At 41.7% G+C, this 24,875-nt stretch overlaps 1 long non-coding RNA gene across 1 annotated transcript in view; it reads left to right on the top strand.

Moving 5' to 3' along the window:
- Positions 1 to 389: 389 nt before the first annotated feature.
- Positions 390 to 24,875, top strand: part of LOC146789909 (uncharacterized) — a 44,300-nt gene continuing 19,814 nt past the window's right edge. Inside the window, exon 1 of the long non-coding RNA XR_014969875.1 lies at positions 390 to 627. This is a non-coding gene — a long non-coding RNA (uncharacterized LOC146789909). The remainder of the gene's footprint in view (positions 628 to 24,875) is intronic.

Here is a 24,875-nt window from a genome sequence, read left to right as displayed (position 1 = left end):
CTCGCCTTTGGGACCTTATAAGTGTTTAGCCATGCAACAGTTGCATAACTAAATACTTATAAGGTCCCAAAAGCGAGACCTATTGGCTATGCAAAGCGGCCATGCGGCCGCGAAAGTGTAAGTGATCGCGATCGGGATCACGATCAAACATCAAAGCGGCCGTGCGGCCGCGAAACCGAAAGTAATGGCGGTAAAGCGCGGCGCGCGCGCCCGCGCACATGCACTGTAGCTCTAGGCTGGCCTTGTAGCACTTTTTGGAGCCCTCTCAATAAGTCTCGCCAGACCAGCGCATGCGCTGGGTCAGGCGAGACCTAAAAAAGGCCTGTTGGGCTTCCTTACACGTAATAATGTAACTTTAGAGAAAAGGTTCCCCATTAATAAATGGAATGAGGACACGCGTCAGGATGCTGTCCTGAATCAGTAGGTTGATGAAAAGAGGCGAATGCTGATTATTCACAGGCACCTGGGGGTTTTCTCGTGAACCGATGTCACTGGCCCCAGGTGAACTCAATCAGAAATGGAGGGAGCATGGCGGAGAGAGCATTACCGCGCTGATGCAATCTGGCTTTCGGAAGTAATTGGCTGACGTGATCCACGACCAAAACGAGCTATCGTGACAGTATCCTGGTAAAATTCTTCTTCAGATGCCTTTGTCATCCTACTAGTTATGCTTTACGTGGCTGCGTGGCACATGGTAAATTTCTCCATCCCCAGGCATTAAATCAGTGGGGTGTTTTCCTCGAGGGTTGTTCCCTTGTCCGTCGTCTCGTTTTCCTCCCCGCTGCCTTACGTCCTTGGTCTCAGCCGTTAGAACGTCGGCACCATGAGCGCCTGCCCCTGTGACAGCTGAATCAGTCGTGGAAGAGACTCCCTTGGTAAAATGACGCACTTTGAAGGCTTGCTGTCAATAACCTAACCCGCGCTCTCCTGTCGACTTCTTTATTCACATTACACAACTCTAAGGTTGTGTAGAGCCACACTGAAAAGTGTACTTTAGCAAGCACAGACACAACACTGTGTACGGCAATATCTGCCTGCTGTGCTCAGCAGCGAAATGTATCTTCATCTTCAGTGTTGATGTCTTAACTGTTTTACATATAATGGACATAGTGGCGCAGCAGAGAGAGAGAGGGGCTACTAATCTGCAGCTATGAGTTGATAGGGTAGGAATTTATACTTCAAATCGGTTATCTCAATTCCATCGTTTGTAATGTTATGCACACTTATGTAATTCTTCTACATAATGTAAGTATATAAAATAACCTTATACCTATATTTCCATTTACAGTATGGCATTTGCAGACATTTGAGAATGGCAACCTTAACATTTCATTTGTAAGGTTCTGACCCTATGCTTTAATTTACTATGCTGATCCATGATTCACATATGCAAACTGTGGATGGGCAATGCTAGTCCTCCGCATATGCACAACTGCATGTGCATTCACATTATCTCTAAGATCAGAGTAATTGTATAAGCCTCTATATATTCCTTTGAATCTTCAAATGCTTAGTTTCAGCGGTTTGTCCTTCCCTAGTGGTGCGGGAAAATTGCTATTTATGACTATGCTTTCCATGAAAATATAACTCAATGGAGAATTCTCATATAAATATATCTGACAACCGTCACACGTTCAGCATTGCTGTAGCCCACGCTTAAATCACGGGGACTCATAAGGCCGCCCAATGTTTTCTACACTTCAGGTTGTTATATCACCCAATTGATTGGTACTGGATGGAACTTTGAAGAGACCCTGTGTTATATATAGTGAGGCTAAAAGAAAACTGTTTCAAATTTCAATCACCTCAAAGAGAACATCGAGAGGTTGTTATTAAAGTTAAAAATAAACATAAACATATAATTCCTTTGTGAAGCCGGGCACATTAGAAATGTTACCCTCTAGGCCATGAGAGATTGGGGTGTATCAAACAGAGTGAACACAGGTTAAGGTCCACAGTTTGGGGCTGGTGGGTGTCTTAAGTAATTGAAGACCTGAGCAGTGCCCTTTTACACCCCCAGGCAGTGGCAAATGGTTGCTTGTTACAGGACCTTGCGGTTTTATTCTCTGGTAATATAGCAGCATTATTGTCATATCTAAAAAAAAAACACCGAATATAACACAATGCCATATACAAAGCACCATAATGACAATTTAACACATAACATCGCATAACACAAAATAAAAGTAAAAACAGGATCCAACCACCGTCCAACACAATACAACCAAAGAGCTATAACGCAGCACAAAACAAAGCACCACAAAAACTTTCTGTTGTCATGCTACCGTGGCAAGAGATGTTTGGAGAAACTAGTGCCAGTCAAAAATGTTTTGCGATCTGGGCCTTTATGTTCGATTAGCATAATAATAATTTAGTGCACGCATTCGCCCTCTAAAATGTGTTTAAAACATTTATATTTTCACAAGAGCCGGATTAAAAAGGCACAAGCAGTAAAACGCCTAAGTCTCTGCTATAGTAGTGCGTTTAGGAATGATAGACAACTGACCTATAGTAAGAGAATATTTAATTGAGTGGTTTGGGAGGAACATGTCCTCTGAGAAATCGTGATAAGGCCATTGCCGTCACTGTCATATAGCTCATTGATGAGGATCATTCTCAGCACAAATACTGCTTTCCCTATGCACGTTAGCAAAGGTGTTTCTATTTAGGATCTCGTTTGAATGTATGCCATGGAAGAGAGTCGAAGCATCTGGGCTCTCAAGATGACCTCACACTGCTTCAATCCAGTACGCATGCGGAGAGATGCTGTTTACCAGGTCTGACCCAGAACAACGCCCTCTAAGAATATCTAAAGCTAGGTCCTTTGGCAGTGCACGAGGAAGGAGATGTGGCATGGGTTAAGGCAATTGCAATAATATTTTATATATTGTTATTTATTTATATACTGATTGTCTTGGGTTTAAAATCCTGCGTATATCTTGAAAACTTAACGAAGGACACAAGAACAACATAACACGCACAAGTTTCTCTATCTGGTCGTCTTAGGACCATGAAGAGCATGTTTTGGATAATTCAACAGAAGACATGGTACTAGACCAAGGAAGCTAATTGCCAGTTTGCAGAATGCCTACTGGATCTACCACCCATCTGCTGGTTATGAAATCATTGTTTTCTTGCAAAGGCTATGTTTTCGAATAGATTTGCTCTTTAAATTCCTGTATGCAGAGGAGCTATGCATTGGTTTTGTGGTAAGGGTTCCTCCTTATTACCAATGTTAACACTTATATTCAACCTCTGATACAGCTTGTTAGATAATTTTGCTGTTTTGTCCTCTCCTAAACTGATGACACAACTCTATTGCCAGGCTTGACCGATTAGTGCTTAATATTGCTGATAATATGAAGAGCTGTCTTACTGCTGTCAAGAATGACGATTCTTATAGGTTTTACTGAATAAAGATTTGAGATGTTATTAAAGACAAGGAGGCTAGCATTATGCATAAATCTTTTATTACTTTCTTCTGAGCAGCAACAACAACTCTAAACCTTCCCAGAAAGGAACTTAAAACATTGCAATCAAAAATAATGTTCATCCTCAAGAGTCTGTGTCCTCCATTTTCTTCCTCTTTTGTTCGGCTTCCTCAAAAACATAGAATAAACAAACTTCTTCTCAAGATTAAACCATTTAATCTGCAAAAAGAAAAAAACAACACAGGATAAAGAAAATATACCCTTAGCAAAAAAATTAAACCTTAACAAAACCTCAAAATCACATAAATTATGTTAACACAACTTTACCATAGTTTTTATTCTTTTCTCTTACAAAATAAAAAACTCCCTCACCTCCCAAGGGAAGGATGGGATGGATAATGCTAGCCTCCTTGTGTTTAATAACATCTCGAGTCTTTATTCAGAAAACCTATAAGAATCGTCATTTTATGGCAAGACAGGAGACTAGCATTATGCATGTTCAAAGCTTTTCAACACACACTTTGACACATGATCAACCTTCCTGAGATAAATCCTCCTAAAAGTCTCTGCAGAAGACCAATCTGCTGCCTTTAAAATCCTTCCGCCCATCATGCAAACCTTACTAGCCATTGCACCTCTTGCGCTATAAGCAGTACATTTTGTCAAATCAATACCAGCCTCTTTCATTATGGATTTAACCCATCTGGCAATAGAGGCATTACTCACTGGCCTAAAAGGCTTCACATACGAAATCAGGAGCTGATCCACTCCATCACCTCTTTTTCCAACATACGTGCCTCATACTCTTTCAAACAATGCACCACACAAAGATTAGGTGAATCATTGAATCTTGGATAAAAAATGGAATCAGACAGTCTTTGTTCTTCTGCAAATTTTAAAAAGCACACCATCTGGTTGATGTAAACGTCTAGTCCACTCAAGCGCATTAACATCTGAAACCCTCCTAAAAGATATCAAACAGAGAAGAGTCACTAGTTTCCAAGACAACACTCTAGTCTCCAGATACATATTTGGTGGCCAATTCAGAAACAACTTTAATACCAAATCCACATCCCACAAAGACTTATACTTTGCCAAGGGGGTCTCCTCAAACAAATTCCTTTTATCACTCTACAAACTAAAGGACTCTTTCCAACAGAAATACCTTGAACTAAAGAATGCCCAGCTTCCACAGCCAATCTATAACAATTCATTGTACTTTAAGACAATCCTTCTCAAATAAATCAGCTAAAACATTTGCAACCTCTACATCATCCGCCTCCAACGGATTCAAATCCCTCTCCATGCACCAACCACTCCAAATTCTCCATGCACTCCTGTATCTCTTCTTTGTCCCAGGTGCCCAAGACTGATTGAGAAGCTCTGAAGCTGATTCCGAAGGTCTTGACACTCCTCTTGAATGCCTGATATCATCCAAACTAGAAGGTTGAGTAAACCGGAGGTCACCGAAGGATGTTCCATCCCATATACACCCTTTAAAAGTCCCTTCTTTGCTACAATCAGAAAAGGTTCTTCCACAGCCAACTCCATTACCAACGGGAACCACGGCTGACACTTCCAGAAAGGAGTCACCAGTACCAAGCGACATTTCCGCCTCCTCACCGGAACCAAAACCCTCTGAATCATTGAAAAGGGAGGAAATGCATAGCCTTTTATCCCTTTCCAATTATGATGGAAAGAATCTACCGCCATAGCACCTGGGTCTGGCCTCCAACTCACATAATTCTGCAACTGAAACGTCAGGCGGGATGCAAACCAATCCACCTCCAAAGGTCCAAAAACCTCTACTATCTTCCTGAAAACAACCTTGTTCAACATCCAAACACTGAAATCTATTACATTCCTTGAGTAGCAATCAGCATCCACATTCATCCTCCCTGGAAGATACTCCACTCTCAAATCTATCTTGTGCTCCAAACAAAAATACCAAATTTCCTTTGCTAACTCTGTCAATCTCTTTGATCTGCTTCCTTCCAATTTCTTCATATATGTAACTGCTGTAACATTGTCCATTCGTAAAAGAACTGAACTCCCCAATAGATCTTTCTGAAAACTTTGTAAAGCCATCAAACCAGCCTGCATTTCCAAACAATTTCTATGCTCTTTCTTCTCCTCCAAAGACCAAACACCTCCTGTCTGCTTTGTCAAAAAAGATGCACCCCAACCTTGATTGCTTGCGTTGCTCTCTATCACAAAATCTGGCTGTGAACCAAAAATCGCCTTCCGTTCCACGCTTCCAAATTTTCCTTCCACCACCATAATTCCTCTTTCACTTCTTTATTCAAATAGATTTCATCTCGGTACCAAAAACCTTCTGCCAGTCTTTGCAACTTAGACGCTGAAGAGATATGTAATGCAGTGGACCTGGAAATACAGCCTGAATTGAAGAAGATAAGCGATCAATCACTCGAGCTAACTCCCGCAACTTCACTTTCTCCTTCCTTGCCATGCAAACCACTTCCTGCCTTATCTTTTTTACCTTTTTCTCTTGCAAACGCAAACAACATTACTTTGTGTCCACCACAAAACCTAGAAACTACAAAAACTGGGATGGACACACCACTGACTTCTCCATGTTTATCACAAAACCCAAATTCCTCAACAACTCCATCAACACTTCCAACTCCTCCAGAAGTAAATCTGCATCCTGATTCATCACTAAAATATCGTCCAAATACATTATCAGTCTCATACCTCCCTCCCTCATAAAGCCAATTACTGGACGCATCACCTTTGTGAACCACCAGGGTGCCGCTGACAACCCAAAAGGAAGGCATTGAAATTGATATAACTGATTTCTCCATCTGAATTGTAAATAACGTCAACTCTCTTTTGCCATGGGAATTGTGAAATAAGCATCCTTCAAGTCTATCTTCACCAACCAATCCTGATCATGTAACAAGTCTCTTAGCAAATGGATTCCCTTCATTTTGAAATGATGATAAGTCACATACTGATTGAGACTCCTTGGATTTATCACAGGTCTCCAACCTTTCTCCTTCTTCTCTACAACAAACAATGTACTCATGTATCCTCTGACATCCTCCTCTACCTGAATATTTGCACCCTTTTCTAACATCTGATCTACTTCTTCCTGAATTATCTTTACTACATCTTCTTGAAAAATCAACTCTTTTGGTTCTTTTATCTGAACAGGATCTGCATAAAATTCTATTACAAAACCAGATACCATCTGCAGAACCTACGAAAAATCTTAACCTTCCTCCTATCTTTAACGGGATAGAACCAAAACTCACCTTGTGTTTGTCCCTGTCCTCTACCAAAGGATTGTCCCCTTGTTCGGGATCCTCTTCTTCCTTGTGATCTCCCTCTCTGTGGATAGAACTGACAAGTTGTAGTCTGTCCTCTGTATCCACCATTTCCTTGATACAATGAACTTTGATATTGGGCACCAAATCCTGCCCGGCCAGTAGTTTGCCCTCTCCTACCTGCCCTTCCATAAAAACTATTTCTTTGAAATACTCTTCTCACATTAGGTTGAGCTTTATCCAGACTAGTAAATATCTGTACATATTTAGTCATGGATCTAACCAGACCCCCTCCAAAGAGCAAACCTTTTGCCTCATCAGTTGACTCCTTCCTAGCAAACTCACTTCATTTTGGGTTAATATGCATTAAAAGTGTTCTCCGTCTTTCAGTAAGAAGTCCCGGATTTTGGGGTTCCCAAAAAACAAATGGCTCTTTGACACCATCCTCTCAACAATGTCAGATCCACATCACTTCCTTTCAGTAAAGACACTTCTACAGTATCAAATATTCTATCTAGAGGTCCTAAAACATCTAACAGCTTATCCTGACAGTTCTTCAGTGACCTCTCCAAACCCTTTCTCTGGTCCTTACCCATTTTAAACATGTATGTTATTAATTCCAGGTCCAAATTTTGAGTAATGGTCACTTTGTCATCAATCACAGGCCTTGAGCATTCAGCCCTCATCAAATTACGTTCCTCTCTCTCCAGAGGTTGACGCAATCTGATCTTAATATATTGCGACACATCTTCCAGAAGCCACCAATCCTTTCCCCTTGGATGTCTAATCTCTTTAGAGTTAAATAAATTTTCCCCAAACGGGTCTTTGATAGACTTATCTTCCAATTGTCCTATCGCTATGCTTATAACACTTTCCTCATTTTCATATTCATCCTTGTATTCTAAATCAAGTATATATTTTTCCATATTTATACTTGATCTTCCTCCATGAGAATTAAACTCATCCTCATTCTCCTCAATTTCAGCGTTTCGCTGACCTTTCCTTGTGCCGCTTCGGACACCTGAACTCTGTGAGGTGCTTGGGCCTCATTTTCTTTCCAAGTGCTTCCTCTTTTGAAAACATTTTTCTCTTGGATCCTTATTTTTTTCTCATCCTCTGAAACTGAATACAATTCTTCTTCATCCATCTCTTTCCTACCTCTTTTCCCTAAACATTGTTTAAATGCCTCCTGAACCACTGTCTTTACCTCATCACTCACCATTTTCCTTAAACTCTCATTCCTTTCATCCCCTGCCAATTTACTGTTCTCCTCATTCACCATCTTTATTTTTTATAATTGCAAACCACCTCTAAATATTGCTTTTCTCCTCAAATAAACACAAAATCCTCTTATTCACCCTCTTAAAATAACCTTTTCCTTTTCCAAATAATACTAATTAGAAATTCTCCTTTCCTAAAAACCTTTCCTTTCACTTTTTTTAGCTCAATTTCCACATTTAGTCCTTCTCAAAGCGTTACAATCGCAATTTGACCAGTAACGATCTTCTGGTGGATTCACAGTTGCCTAGCAAGCTGTCTGACCTAATGACTGAGGAAACAGCCTAAAAGCTAACCCTACTTCTAATTCCTCATTGAAACAAAGTAAAAACGAAACATAACAATGTTGATAGTCTAAAAGAGTGCACGCTCTGCACCCACCTCCATTTCATTAAACTGACTCTCTGCACGCTCGCGAGCGCATCGCACTCGGATTAAAAAAAATAATCAGTAAGTCCTTTTACTCCCTATCATTTTGGCCACCTAAAACCCATTTCTTTCTTTTAATAAATCAATTACTTTTAAATAAACACCTTAAACTTACAAAACAAATTCTTAAATATTCGACATCTTTAAAATTTATAATTTTTCAAAATACATTTCTAAATAAATAGTACATACTCTCTAACATACATCCTTACCCGAAAATTGGGTAATGCAAACATTCTCATTCAAAAAATACATTCTCAGTCAAATAAATACATTCTTCAAATGAACATCAAGTAATACTTATCTTGCCCAGAAGCAGCAACAAAAGAGGAAGAAAAAGGAGGATGCAGACTCTTTATAGGGAATGAACATTCTTTTTGATTGTGATGTTTTAAGTTCCTTTCTGGGAAGCTTTAGAGTTGTTGTTGCATCTCAGAAGAAAGTAATAAAAGATTTATGCATAATTCTAGCCTCCTGTCTTGCCATAAAATTGGAAGACGCACAACTTCCTTCTTGTCTTCAAAGTATCATGTTTAGGTTTCATTAGCATATATATCTTTCATAGCGGATTATTGCAACATTCTTTATCTTGAATTCTCGGACCCACCCCATCAGCCTGGGACGACTCTTGGTGGCCCACGTCACTAGGCACATCCCCGGAACTCACGGACCACGCACGCAACCTGGGGGTCATCCTCGACTCCACTCTCTCCATGACCAGGCAAGTCAATGCCGTCTCCGCGTCCTGCTTCAACACCCTCCGTATGCTCCGCAGGATCTTCAAATGGATCCCCCTCGACACGAGAAAAACCGTTACCCAGGCCCTCATCACCAACAGACTCGACTACGGGAACGCCCTCTACTCAGGAACTACAACAAGCTCCTGAGACGACTCCAACGCATTCAGAACGCCTCGGCCCGACTCATCCTCGACGTCCCCTGCCGCAGCCACATCACACTCCACCTGAGAGGCCTGCACTGGCTCCCCGTCCACAAAAGGATCACCTTCAAGCTCCTGATCCTCGCACACAAAGCACTGCACAACACCGGACCCACCTACCTCAACAACTGACTCAGCTTCCACACCCCCACCTGAAGCCTCCGCTCAGCCAACCTCGCCCTCGCCACAGTCCCTCGCATCCGAAAAACCACCGCCAGCGGCAGATCCTTCTCCTACCTCACCGCCAAGACCTGGAACACTCTCCCCACCATCCTACGACAGACCCAGGACCTGCTGGCCTTCAGAAGACTCCTCAAGACCTGGCTCTTCGACCAGTAGCACCCCCCCTCCCCAGCGCCTTGAGACCCTCTCGGGTATGTAGCGCGCTTTACAAATGCAGTGATTTATTGATTGATTGATTGAACTTTCTGGTCCGATGCTGCTGTAGCCGGTTGGAAAGTTTGCTGTCCCATTGGCCTGTGATTTAAGGAGATGTGGATTTTCTTGCAGACCCATATTTCCCTAGCACAGCTTCCAAATGGGTGTCTATAAGGCTTTATGTCTCATGCATCACGTTTTTCAATGGCATTGAGAAATCTTCACGTGCATTCCTCTTGTATGCCATCCAGGGCTCTTCACTTCCACCCACTGTTTATTTTTTATCGCACCTCCAGCCAGGAAAGCCAGAGCAGCGGAAGGGTCTCTCTCTTGCTTGGTCTACTGCCTTGGAACGATCTTCTAAAGAGATCAAGGTCATCATGTGCGATACCTCTTTTAGCAAAGCTCTGAATACTCACCTGTTTTGTTAAATGATTTATTATCCTGTATTTCCTGTGTTGTTTTGACACCAAGCTGCCTTATTGGTGTACATTGTTGCTAATAATTTTTATTAATTCATTCATTTATCTAGTCCGCTAATGGACACTTCTTCGTCATCTGGTATTGCTGGTGATGTGCCAAGCAGCAGTTCTCCTTAGGATATCTGACTACCTGACCCCATTGTTCTCCTCTTATATGTGCAGAACTGGGCCTCATGAAGCCTAGCATAGGTCCTATGGAACCAACAGTTTAGGACTTCTACCCTTAATCATCAAGTTCTAGAGCCTGTCCATCAACCTTTTTGGATGTTTTTTTCAACTTGGTCTTTATCAATTTCAAGAAAGTTTTATACTGCAAAGGATGCAGGAGAACAATCTTGCAGCACGTGCACTTTGCACTACAGTGGGCCTCATTTGCAAACTTTTGGCATAGGGCAGTGCCGCATCCCTTCTTGCTGTGCTGCCCTATGTCAACAGAAAAGGGCAGGAATGTGCTGTATCTATGAGATACTGCACATTTCTGCCCTCTTCCCCAGGGCTGGCACACAATTGACTGTCATGCCTCAGAAGGCACCCTCTGTGTTGTAGGAATGATTGTGTTTGTACAACAAAAACAATCAATGGAGGTGCTTCCCCTCTTCTAAGTGTGATGCTGAAAGCAGCACGCATAGAAAGAGGAAAGAAAAAGGAGCAATAAAGTTATTTCTCTTCATTATGTCTCCCGTGGGGAGGCGTAAGCTATTGATGCCTTCCCAGAATGTTGTAAATCTGAAAATTTGTCAAATGCCATGGGTGTTACATGGGAACATCCACTGTAATGCCCATGGCATGCATCCCCATAGCAGTGTGAGGCAACACAGCAAGCTGCGCTGCATTGCATCACACTATATCAAGGCCATGAAAGTCACTCAGGTGGCTTTAAGTGGCCTTGTAAATATGACACTACACTGTGCGCCACCCTACCGTCAATAAAAGTGATATTCTGGTGGCTCACAGGGGCTTTTAAATAAGCCCCAATCATTCCCACATTGGCACATTGCATACAATTGTGCACCAGCGCTGGGGAAGAGTACAGAAATGCACCATATCTCACAGATACAACACATTCCTGCCCTTTTCTTTTGATGTGGGGCAGCACGGCAAGAAGGCTTGTGGCACTGCCCTACTCCAAAACATTGTAAATGAGGCCCTCAGTGTTTTTCCCAACCCTTCCCAGTCCCCTTAGAGTCCATCACCTCCCCCCAAAATTGCTGCAGATCGGCGCATATAAATTCTCCCTACTTCCACGGACAGAGTGAATCTACAGTCACACACACATACACACATCATACGCTAGGGCCCATCACACTAAAATTCACACTATTACTCTATCCACACTGAATATAGGAGAGAAAACCAATCTGCATCTACAATGAGGTCAATGCGACCTTAAAGACATTGTCCTGAGTCATGATTTTAAACATAGGAAATACATTTGGAAACTCAATAAATGACAAAGAAATAACCACCCGACACTGGAATTCAAACAAATGCTTATTTATCTAAATTAGTTCAAAATGAAAGTCAATCAATAGCAAAATCATTATTCTCATAGTTACCTATTCTAGCTAAATGGGTCAGGACAGGTCTCTCGGCAAAGTCTCTCGGGCTGCCGTCCTCAGCATAAGTTCAGGAAGAAGTCCAAAACGCAAGGAACGCGATGAATGTAATGAGCGCAATGAACACGGACCCTCTCTAGTCTAACATATTTATAAGGGAAATGACAAAATAAAAGTTACAAACAAACTTTGAATATCCGTTGAGCCGCTAAGCAGAGCGAGCAGGAAAGGATGTCTCTTGGTTACATTTAGAAAACCTCCGCTCAGGAAAAATCACAAAAATAAAAATACGGAAGAAGGAAACTCGAGTTTGCAAATGTTAATTTCGTGAATGCTCTTCCTTGGTATCTTAGCAGAGCCACGGCTAACTGACCATTGTTCATTGTGGCTTTATCCTTCTCCAAGGACAATTGGAATCATTCCCAGAGCTACTGTCCTCACGGAAGCTTTCTACTCAGGCAGAAGCTGTGGTCAGGTGACTTTTGACCATGTTCAGCAAGGCCTCTCGTCAAAATTCAATCACTCGAGCGCAGGCTGTATTCTTGTTTAAGGCCAAAACGGACCATCTTAATTAAAAGAAACACAAAGCAACGTTACTACATCATAATGATTAAACAGTGTTAATTCCCCCTAATACCCTTATGTGTGTGCAATTATCTAGCGTTCTGCAACGCAATAAAGCATTAGCACACGTTATTTTTAAAGCACAAACTCGAAACAAATAATGCTTTTGCAATACTCATTTAATTAAATTGCGCATATTATTAAGCAACATATATGCATTCCCACGTGTAGTTTTCTCTCATTAGTAGTGTTGATTAATCTGGACATTCAACAAAACAAACTATTAATTAACAATCTCAAATTAGTAATTTTAATCATAACATATAAACAAAACTGGAGCTTAAAACTCGATAAATTTTCAACAGAAAACCCTGCTCCAGCAATCCCCCCTTTGGTGATATCTTATCACCACAAAAACCAACCCAAAAAAAAAAATTTAGTCCCAATTTTTAGGAGAAATTGAAAATGTCTTTTATGAACATTAAACACCAGACTCTCTCACATCATCCCTCTTCGACTCCAAATACACACTCTCCCTCAATTCTTCTAATTCTATTTCTTGTGGGTCTCTCCTTGACCTTTTATGTTTCTTTTCAGCATTTCTAATTATTCTCTTTTTCCCTCCCCTGTTTTTACAACACAAACATCCCAATCTTAGAATCAATAAAGCAACAATTACACATGTCAATGGAAATAATATTTTGCCAATAATGGTACTACCTATCTTAGCAATAAAACTCTTAACAGCAACTATCTTATTAGCTATTTTAGTCCAGATACTTTCAGCTTCCAGTGGTACTAATTCTTCATGCAAATCAGTAATATTTTTGATATAGACCTTTAGATCTTTGCTTTCGTCAGGAATGTAAGTGCAACAATGTAGAACTTTCAGCATTCCGCAGACTACACCCTCCTTGGCTAATAGAATATCAAGGGCAAGTCGATTTTGCATAGACATGGCACGTACGGCAATCAACTCCGTATTTACCAAAAGAAACCCTCCAGCGGTACTTGTCGATAAGCGATCCACCACTGTTGACAGTTTCCGAATCAGTTCAGAAATAAGGGGAAGTAGAGGTAAAAGTTAGGTTCATCCTCCACAATTACATTTAGCAAAACAAGACTATCCTGAACAAGTCAGATAGACAGGAACCTAACTGGGAAAAACAGAAGGTGTAGGAAACAATTTGATCCTTACAGACACCTTTATCTGAAAGGGAAGTGTTATCTCTTTCTATAGTCCCCTCACTCACCAGGGTTTCCCCACGGTGACATGCTTCATCATAGGGGTCCTCCCAGTCCTCTACGGACTGAGGCGTGCTGCGACTTGCGGTGTTATGTAGGAGCACTGAAAATTTAGTGGACTATGTGTGGTGCGAGTGAAGTAGTGGTGGAGTGGGAAAATTAAAATAATCAGCTAGTGGGCTACGAAATAAACTTTATTGGTGCTCTAAGCTGAAAAAATTAAAAACGGGGTAATATGACAAGGGACCCTAACTATAATGAGAAGGTGTGCCTAGCATATTAAGAAGTCAACTAGTTTCGAGCTCCCCAGCTCTTCGTCAGGACTACACTGGGACCAGCCCAGTGTCAAGAAACTTACCACTCCTAGTCGACCTTAATAGGGTGAAATAAGTGTGATGCCACAATAGTAAGGCATGCGTTTTAAAATATATACATACGTAATGCACGTTGGTATACTGATTTAATAAAAAGCAGCACTGTGCCTCATGGTCACTGGAGGGGATGCGGGGATCTCGTACATTTGTACGTGGAACCCCACATGCTTCTGACACCTAATGAAAGCCAAACCTCAGGACCGCATACTGCATTACGTATGTATATATTTTAAAACGCATGCCTTACTATTGTGGCATATTACCCCGTTTTTAATTTTTTCAGCTTAGAGCACCAATAAAGTTTATTTCGTAGCCCACTAGCTGATTATTTTAATTTTCCCACTCCACCACTACTTCACTCGCACCACACATAGTCCACTAAATTTTCAGTGCTCCTACGTAACACCGCAAGTCGCAGCACGCCTCAGTCCGTAGAGGACTGGGAGGACCCCTATGATGAAGCATGTCACCGTGGGGAAACCCTGGTGAGTGAGGGGACTATAGAAAGAGATAACACTTCCCTTTCAGATAAAGGTGTCTGTAAGGATCAAATTGTTTCCTACACCTTCTGTTTTTCCCAGTTAGGTTCCTGTCTATCTGACTTGTTCAGGATAGTCTTGTTTTGCTAAATAGACAGTTTCCGAATCCCATATGCATTTAAAGCAATTCCCACTGCTGGAATTAAAGCTCCAAAAATATCACCCACAATTTCTGACCAAGTTTTTCTCTTAAAACGTGTTAGTAAATTAATGTGTTCTACATCCTCTATCATATCTATATGGAAAATCTTTGGAAAGACCAGGCCCACATAACACGTGCCATACCAATGGTCAGGCAACTTGTAATAAGCCTTGTTCCCACAAACATAATACACTCCTGGGAAAACTTGATTTTCACCACCTTTAAAACCCCATCCTGTTGCAATGAAGTATGTATCATGACACTCACTAGTCCCAACAAAATATGTATCATATTGGGATCTCTTTCTGGTAATGCATAGTTTACCCTTCTGTGGTGCATCTAAAGCCAAAGTTGGACTGGCCCCATTCCTCAATTCCTTTCCCATCTCAATATCCCAAATTGTCTCACTCACTTTATATTTCCCTGCCTTCTCATGCATGCCCACTCTCCTTTCCTCTACCATGTCTAGGAAAGCCTTCTCCTCTTCTTTCAGACTGCAAGTTAAATTGTTTCTAAAAATGTAATCTAATGTTATTTCTTCTTTCTCAATAAAAATCTCACCAAAAATGTTAGCTTCTTTAGCTGGATTCAGCCTTTTGTTCATAGGCAATTGCCCAAAAATGTTATCTTTGTTAGACAACTCATAATCTATTTTCCCTAACAAATAAAAAACACTACTTAGCACACTACATGAAATTCCATACGTAGCTGGTAAATGGTGATAAGTAACACCCTCTGAAACGGATGCAGGTAATTGCATACATACGTAGCAATCCCTAACTTCCATTGTCTTTACGTATTCGTATAACAACTTTGAAAAAACATTGCTAGAAAAATCATTAATTGACCTATCTTTATGTACGTAAATGTTACTAATTCTAGTTGGAACTACTTTTTGTGAACTCTTCTCTACATTGGTCACATTCTCAGTATGTATTCCAAAGGTATCTATTGTAACTCTAAAGGTAACTAATAAAGCTAGTACACCCCATAATAGCATTAATAATCCAGTACAGCAGCAGCACATTCTACACCATCTTTTCAAGAAGGCACATCTACTTTGATTATTCTCTGTGTTAGCCATTTTACTACTTTGGCAGTGTCTTTTGACTTAGCCTCTTCTACTCCACTACTGAGTTTTAGAACTCTAGATTATTTCACACAGTTAATTCAGATTTTCTCTTTTCACTCTTCTCCAAGTGACTCCTTCAGTTCACTCAGTTTGGATTTTCATCACTTTTCACTTCTTCTTCAGCAACATCAAATTGTATCAAATCTTCAACAACATCCTGTGCATCCGACTCTTCTCCAATGTCAGTCAGGATAACTTTCAGGATTCCAACAGTTTTCTCTTCAACCACTTCTCGTACGGTCCCCTCTGGATTTCCTTGACCCTCTGCCTCTTCACCTTCAGACAGTGCCACGTACGTCCATTCCGGTGACCTATACTTCTGGTTAGGTTTTCTGATTCTCTTGATCTCCTCTGGTTCTTTTGTAACCCTTTGTTTTTCACCTTTGCTTGATTCTGACTCGACACCTCGTTCACCTGTTCAGCTTTCGATGAATTTGCTCGTGTCAGTCTGTACCTTAGCCTCTTTATCCTGTTGAGCCAAAGATCTCCTCTTACAACCCTTTTTGGTCTCACTTCTCTATTATTTCTTTCTCCGATCCAAGTTCTCTTTCTCAGAACTCGACCCTCTGATTTCTCATTCTCACTCTCATCTGATTCTGTCTCATTTGCCTCTTGTTCTTCAACAATTTTCTTTTGCTCCACAGTCTTTTCCACCACCAATTGAGACTTCCCTAACTCTGTCCCTCCTCGGGTCCCCGACACGCAATCTTCTTGCTGTCTACTTGTCCCTTCACCTAGCTCATCAGGAATGTTCCCTACACCTCCTCGGGGGTCTACCGCAATCTGTCCCTCTCTTTCTTCTGACCCTGCTTCTTCAGGTGTAATCTCAAGTGGATTTTCAACCTCCTCATCTGATTCAGGTGTAGTTTCTGTGGAATTGCTCTTTTCTCTTCTACTACTTGTTGGAACTTCAGGCACTCTTACAGAATCCGATCTCTCCTCCGAGACTCTCAATGTTTCTCTTGAAACCTCTCTTGGAAAGGGAAAAGAATCACTCAACTCTTTTTCTCCTTCACCCCTTTCGGGATTTTTTCCCCTTCTCACTGGTTCAGTTTCTGCATCATCACTGGAATCTGACTCTTCAAAATACTCCTTACCAGTCCCATCCTTTGGATTTGGAACTCTCAGAGTATGACTCGCATGCACCCAGTTTTTCACACCAGCACACTTTACTGCAGTTGTCGTAGTCAGAATGACTTGTCTTGGCCTTCCCCACCTTGGAACCAAGCAATTTCTTCTTCTGTGCACCTTAATCCTCACCCAGTCCCCTGGACTCAGATCATGGGCTTGCTTCTTCTCAAGTGTGGTAGCGTCTTCTCCAACCTGGTGAAACACAGAATGAACTGCGTCAGCCAGGCCTTTACAGTAATCCAAAATCATGTCATCAGTTATTGTCATCAACGTGTTGACAGGCACAAATGCATGTCTCATCGCACGTCCCATTAAGATTTCGTGCGGACTCAAACCTGTGGTTCTATCTGGAGTAGACCTAATAGTCATCAGCACTAGAGGCAAGACATCAGGCCATTTCATTCCAGTGGCTAAACACATTTTACCAATTCGGTTTTTAATTGTGCCATTCATCTGTTCAACGACTCCAGAAGCCTCTGGTCTGTATGCACAATGTAGCTTCTGCTGTATGCTCAATGCTTCACAGATTAAACCCATAAGCTCATTATAGAAGTGTCCACCTCTATCAGACTCAATTGTCACTGGGAACCCGTACCTAGGAATCAATTCTCTCAACAGTAACTTTGCAACTGTTATTCCATCATTCCTCCTAGTCGGATAGGCCTCCACCCATCTTGAGAACAAACAGACTACCACTAGAACATACCTCAATTTATTCACTTGGGGCATTTCAATGAAATCTATTTGCATTCTGGTAAAAGGACCTCCTTCTCTGCCTATTGTTCCTAGGCTCACCACTGTCTTTTTCCCAGTATTGAACTGCTGACAAATCAAACATCTTTGACAGATGCTCTCTGCAATCAACCTGAACTTTGCATTGTACCAGGTTTGTTTAAAAGACCTAATCATTGCATCCCTTCCCAGATGTCCCTGGCCATGATACATTCTTGCCATTGTCGACAGCATCGAGTTGGCCATAACTGGTCTACCATCTCTATAGATCCAAACATGATCTGTTTCTCTTGGGGCACAACCTGCCTTAATCCAATCTCTCATTTCCTCATATCCTGCCTCATCCTGCAACTGTTTCACTTCATCCCACGTTTCTAGGACATTAGTAAACATCACAGAACAAAAAGACATTTCCCTTTCTCGTGCCCTATTAATCGAATGATTGTTCTTTGCACAATACTGTGCTATGTCATTGGCAAAACGATTACCAAGAGTAACAAAATCATCTCCTTGTCCATGAGCACCACACTTCACAACTGCTAGCTCTTTAGTCAGCTGTATCGCCTCAAGCAACTTTCCAATCACTTCAGCATTCTTTATTGGAGTCCCACTCGACATCAAGAAACCTCTTTGTAGCCAAAGCTGGCCGAAATCATGAACGACTCCAAATCCGTACTGACTATCAGTCATCACAGTCACTCTCGGATTCTTCCCAATCTTACAAGCTTTTGTCAATGCCACCAATTCAGCCACTTGAGCAGATCTCACTCCTTTCCAAGGCGAAGCTTCCATAACTTCTGAAACCTTGCACACCGCATATGCTGCACTCAGCACACCATCATCAGTTCTTAGACATGATCCATCCACAAACAGCACATGATCACTCTCTGGCAATGGCAAATCTCTTATGTCTGGTCTTGGTTTCGTGCAGTAGTCAAGCACATCCAAACAATCATGATCAACATCATCTCCAACATTCACATTGTCAGCATCTGGTAACAACGTTGCTGGATTCACATTCACACATCTTTCAAGAGTCACATTTGATGCTCCCAGAATTATTTTCTCATATTTAGTCAATCGACTATGTGACATGTATTGAGTCCTGCTTCTTGTCAAAAGAATTGCCACATCATGAGGTACGAATACCCGTACAGGATATCCCATTATTATACCCTCACTCTGTTCCAAGCTTCTGCATGTAGCAGCTACTGCTTTCAGGCAACCTGGCAAACCCACAGCTACGTGGTCAAGTGTCGATGAGAAATACGCAATCGGCCTTCTCAGTTGTCCATGTTTCTGAATTAACACTGAAAGTGCACATCCATTTCTCTCACTGCAGTACAACTCAAACTCTTTCTCATAGTCTGGCATTCCCAAAGCAGGGGCTTCACACATTCTGCTCTTTAACTCTTCAAATGCTGCCATTTGTTCTCCATCCAATTCCAATGGGTCTCTCACCTCACTTTTGGTCAACTTAATCAATGGCTTTGCTATCAGGGAGAAATGACTTATCCACTGACGACAATAACCCACCATCCCCAGAAACATCCTCACTTCTCTCTGGGTCATCGGGGCTCTCATTCCTCTGATAATTTTGATCCTGTCATCAGTCACATTTCTCAGACCCCTTTCAATATTGTGTCCAAGATAATGCACCTCTTTTTTGCAAAACTGCAATTTGGCTGGAGATACCTTTAACCCTCCATCTGCCAGATGATTCAGTAAAGCTATGGTATCTACTTCACAAGCTTCACGTGTCTTTGATGCCACAAGTAAGTCATCGATATACTGTACTAGTACTGAGCTTTCAGGCATGATCAAACTCTCCAATGACTTTTTCAACAACTGATTGAATATCGAAGGACTCTCTGTATACCCCTGTGGGATACGTCACCATGCTAAAATACGCTGGCCAAACCGGAATGCAAAAATCAGCTGCCTGTCATGATGCAATGGAATTGAAAAGAAAGCATGACACAAATCAATTACCGTGTACCACTCAGCATCATGAGGAATATGATACAAAATCACTGAAGGATTTGGCACAATGGGACAACATGCCACCACAATTTTGTTAACTTTTCTCAAATCTTGTACAATCCTGAACTTTCCATTAGGTTTCTTTAGCCCCATTATCGGTGAATTACACGGGCTACTCAGTAACTCTCTCAAAACACCCTGTTGAATCATCTTGTCAATTATAGGAGTTATTCCCTCAATTATTTCTGGTGTCAATCTGTACTGAGGAATATTAGGATAAACAATCCCCTCTTTCACTGAAATCTTCACTGGATCTACATTATTCATCAATCCCACATCTTCTCCAGTAAAATCCCAAACTGCTGTTTTCACTGTGTGTCTCAACTCCTGAGGCAAATCATCTGGATTAAACACAGCATATGTACCAACAATCTCACTCTCTCTATTATCTAGAGTCATCCGGTACAAAACATCCTCATCTGGTGTCTCAAAAGCTATTCCATCCGGAGTACAAAAAATTGTACAGTTCATCTTGCACAATAAGTCCCTACCTAACAAGTTCACTGGACTGGTGTCACAGACTACAAATCTGTGCATGTCTGAAAATTTCCCTATTCTTAACCTTACTGGTTCAGTAAGACGAGTCTTAATCTGTGTATTGGCTACACCAACCACTTGGATTGCTTCGTCCGAGAGAGGAAGATTTCTAATATCTGCTGACCTGACAGTTGATCTCGTTGCTCCCGTGTCTACTAAAAAAGTAACACTCTCCCCATTTATTTTCCCATCTACAAATGGTCCTGCCTGGTCTATTTCTAGAGTTGCACCAAGTATGCACTCTTCCTCCTCTCTTCGGCACCGTCAATAGTCCCCTTCAGACTCACTCCCCTCATTCTTTAACCAGTACTGCTGTACCAGGTTAGAACGTCTCGGTTTGTTTACCTGCTCATCATTGTAGAATCCTGAGTCCTGGTTATACTTTTGGGACCCTCTATTCTTCGGCAAGGGCGGTTTTGGCTCTTGACTCTGCTGTCTGACAACCTTCTGCTGTTGCTGCTGTTGATTACACCCCTCGTTCTGCACCTGTTGATTTAAGGGTTTATTTTCATTACTCACTAATGGTGGATTGGTACACTTGGATCTCCAATGCCCCAATTGTCCACAGTTGTGACAAGGGAACTTTTTCTTGGCCTCCTCTAAATTCCCCTTTCCTTTTCCCGCATATCTGGGTCTAATTCCTGGATTATTTGCCTGTTCCATCAACTGTGCTTCTTGTCTCTCAGCAACTTTCACCTGTGCCCACATTGCTTTCTCTTTCAGCTTTCTCTGTTTTGCCTCAATCTCATCACTGAAGTACTTTGCATGTCTCAAGATTTCATCAATCTTTTTACTCTGCCAGTCAACTGTATGCTCACGTATTCTTTCACTGATTTCAGGTCTCAGGCCATATACAAACCTGTATACAAAATGACTCAAATCCTTATCACCCAGATGTTCATCTCCACTGAACTGTTTAAAAGCCAGTATCAGCCTTTCGTAAAAAGCATGAACTGATTCTTTTGCTTCTTGATGTGTTCGATCTATCTTAACCCAGTCTGTCTCTTTGGGGGGTACTTTATTTTTCAGGAACACAATTACCTGATCATATTTCTTCATTACCTCTGGATCTGGTGCTCCTGTTTTCGGATCTCTTGGATACTCTTTAGCAGGCCAATCTACAACTATTTTACACTCTGCCCACAAGTCTGCTGGAACTATTATATCAAACAGACTATTCAGGTCAATCCACAGCACTTTTGACAATTTCACAAACCTATCTACCTGCCTATACCACTCGACGGGCTTTTCTCTCAGTCGAGGGAAGTCATTCGTAAATGACAAAATATCCTGTCTAGTCCATGGGACATGTACGTATCCTCCTCCAGGAATCTCTCTCATAGGATAAGCATCCACTGTTTTCTCTTTTTCTCTCATGGGAAAAGCTGAGTAAGTTCTGTCCACTGAATCTTCCCTTTTCTTGTACCATCTATCCTTCCATTTTTCCACATCACCCCATTTTCGCAATAAGGCAATCATTTCCTTAATCTGTCCTGTTCTACCAGCACCATTTAGATTTTCAATATCCTTGTCAGAGAAATCCACCCTGTAAGGCTTCTGCAAAGCTTTCACCTTATCCATGTCAACTCCTTGTTCACTCGCTATTGCTTTTAACCTGTCATGTGTACTTTTAGCCCTCCAGGTGATACTTTTACACATAAATAACAACTCTCCATCATGATGGTTTTTTGGTATATCTGTAGGAATTGTCCCTGCAATAAGCTCCTCCAATTCTATGCGCAACCTGGCTACATCAATTGCCTGTGAATCTTTATCCTTCTTTTGAAGAACCTTCAACCAATCATTCAAATCTTCAGCTGTTATTTCAGTAGACTTTTTCACTACACCGACTTGTTCGGTCATCCTCTGTAGTTCCAAAATCGTTCCTCCCAAACAACCAGTATTCAATCCTGAATTAGGCTGCACATCTAATCCTCCACTACATGTGTCATGTCTCGACTGTCTCAAATTATTTTCTCCCGTCCTCATTCTTGATTCCTCCAAAGTACAAGTACCAACCGAACCATTTCCAACATAGGGAACTGTCAAACCATTTTCACCCATTCTTTGTTTATCAAAAATAGGCACAACCGGACCAATCGTTACAGGTACCGTAACTGCTTCAAGATTTTTCGTCAACTCTCGGATTTTCTCAGTCAGCTCAGATGTGGTTCTGGCTAATTCTCTTGTTTTCTCGTCACTGACTCGATTCTCTCTCTCTCGCTCTCTCTCTCTCTCCCTTTCCGTGAAAGAGCTACCACTTTTCAGATCAGGTGTCACAGCCTCAGTTTTAACAATTCGTAAAGTATCTCTTATTGGAGTAGCAACTGGCGTGCTCTCTTCTGGTTCTGGTCTATATGGAGGTGGTCTCTTGTAAATCATATCATCCAAGACCTCATCCTCATAATCATTAGCTCCATACCTTCTCACCTCTGCATCAGACACCTTTTCTGCACCTTTCCTCCCTTCCGCTTCTTCAACAGTTCTCATAGGATATAATCCCTCTGACATACTAGCATCTCGCCATCTCCTCATTCGATCATGATGAGTCTCACGATCATATTTCCTCCCAAAAATGTATCTATAGTTGCCTCCACTCCTCTGCTTTTCTCGCTCATGCACCTCATCTTCCCATTCCACCAACGCCTCGAACTGTGTCGGCCTTGGTCTAGGCTCTAGACACATCATTTTTTCCCGTAAATTTCTCAACACGGCCAGATTAAATGAACCATGTTCGGGGAACGCTAAGACACCATCGTCTTTAGTATACCTAGCCCAGTTATCTAACCATATAGAGGTATGATACCCATATTTCGCAACCATGAAGGATGCAGGAGTTCTTGTTGGAGGTAGCAATTCACCTTCTCTAGTTATTATGTTTTTATCCTTGTCGAACCACCTTTTTATTTTACCGAACAAGGATTTTTTCTTCTTTTCCTCCGGTTGGTAATACATTTTAACGTTTACCAATATTCTATAGTCCCTTCCGCAACTGTGCGATCCTTTTGTCCAATAAAAGCGCGACTCACACCAACGCAACAATCCTGGAGCGTCTACGTCACCCTGTACTCCTTCCAATCCCTGCGCGGCTCACACCAACGCACCAATCCTAGCGCGAGCACTGTTCTGATCCACTGCCCAATCGCAGCACGGTCCGAATGACGTCAGCAGTCGCTGCAGACGCTTCTGCTCTGTCTCCTGTCACTCGTCTACCCCTCCTTTACAAAGCCTTCTCAGTAGACTTCGTTTCAGATTCTACAAAATCTATTAGTTACAACATATAAACATCTCCTTTGTCGGCTTCGCTAACCACTGAATAGTAAAGAAAAGTCTTTCTCACAAGTATCCCGCTTCTCTCTAGAACAGCGCTTACCTCTGCTCTACCACGGAATAATTACTTTCGTTGACACAGTAGCACATCCCTCTACTCTGCCCTTCTAACATGCATTCATTAACTGTTTCCTCTAGGACTGCTCCTAAAAGTCTCACAAGCAACTAAATGCTCATACATTCACGCACTTTCACACCAGAAAATGTAGCACATGCACACAGAATCCTGCCTTTCCCGAGAACAGCGAACAGCCTTTCCCGCTACAGAATTATAACACACATTAACCAAGCAGCGCTTACCTCTGCCCAGTCCTCCAGACAAGCTCAGAGAATACCTATTACTCCTCCCGTGATAAGCTTTAACGGCGAACCTTACGGATCCCTGGGACTTAAGACCAGAGTTTCACAGATAACCTTCGCTACCATACGCACTCCTCTTATACTGAAAATATGTCCCTAATAGTAACACACGACGATGTCACTGATTCCGAACCCAGACAATGTGACGCGCAACTTCAATTGTCACACGTTTTTCCCCGCATACGTACAGGGCCAACAATCCCGTTTTTCCCCGAGAGCAGCACTCACTTCCCTCTGCCCTACTACGGAACCGTCACCAGCTCCCAAGTTCCAGAAGCCGTACACACTACATAGAACTCAATACGACGACCTCAACATATAGTATTAGTACATATACCAACATCAATCAATAAATCAATAAATCAAAAGCCTATGTACAAGCAATCTATCAGATCAAGACAATAATCTAAAACCATCATACTGCTACCAGGAAACTGCTGCAGATCGGCGCATATAAATTCTCCCTACTTCCACGGACAGAGTGAATCTACAGTCACACACACATACACACATCATACGCTAGGGCCCATCACACTAAAATTCACACTATTACTCTATCCACACTGAATATAGGAGAGAAAACCAATCTGCATCTACAATGAGGTCAATGCGACCTTAAAGACATTGTCCTGAGTCATGATTTTAAACATAGGAAATACATTTGGAAACTCAATAAATGACAAAGAAATAACCACCCGACACTGGAATTCAAACAAATGCTTATTTATCTAAATTAGTTCAAAATGAAAGTCAATCAATAGCAAAATCATTATTCTCATAGTTACCTATTCTAGCTAAATGGGTCAGGACAGGTCTCTCGGTAAAGTCTCTCGGGCTGCCGTCCTCAGCATAAGTTCAGGAAGAAGTCCAAAACGCAAGGAACACGATGAATGTAATGAGCGCAATGAACACGGACCCTCTCTAGTCTAACATATTTATAAGGGAAATGACAAAATAAAAGT

Source organism: Triturus cristatus, chromosome 10 (genome assembly GCF_964204655.1).
Source record: "Triturus cristatus chromosome 10, aTriCri1.1, whole genome shotgun sequence".
In the NCBI taxonomy this organism is placed as follows: domain Eukaryota; kingdom Metazoa; phylum Chordata; class Amphibia; order Caudata; family Salamandridae; genus Triturus; species Triturus cristatus.
Note: the sequence above shows the minus strand (reverse complement) of the source record. Positions and strands in the feature narration are given on the sequence as shown.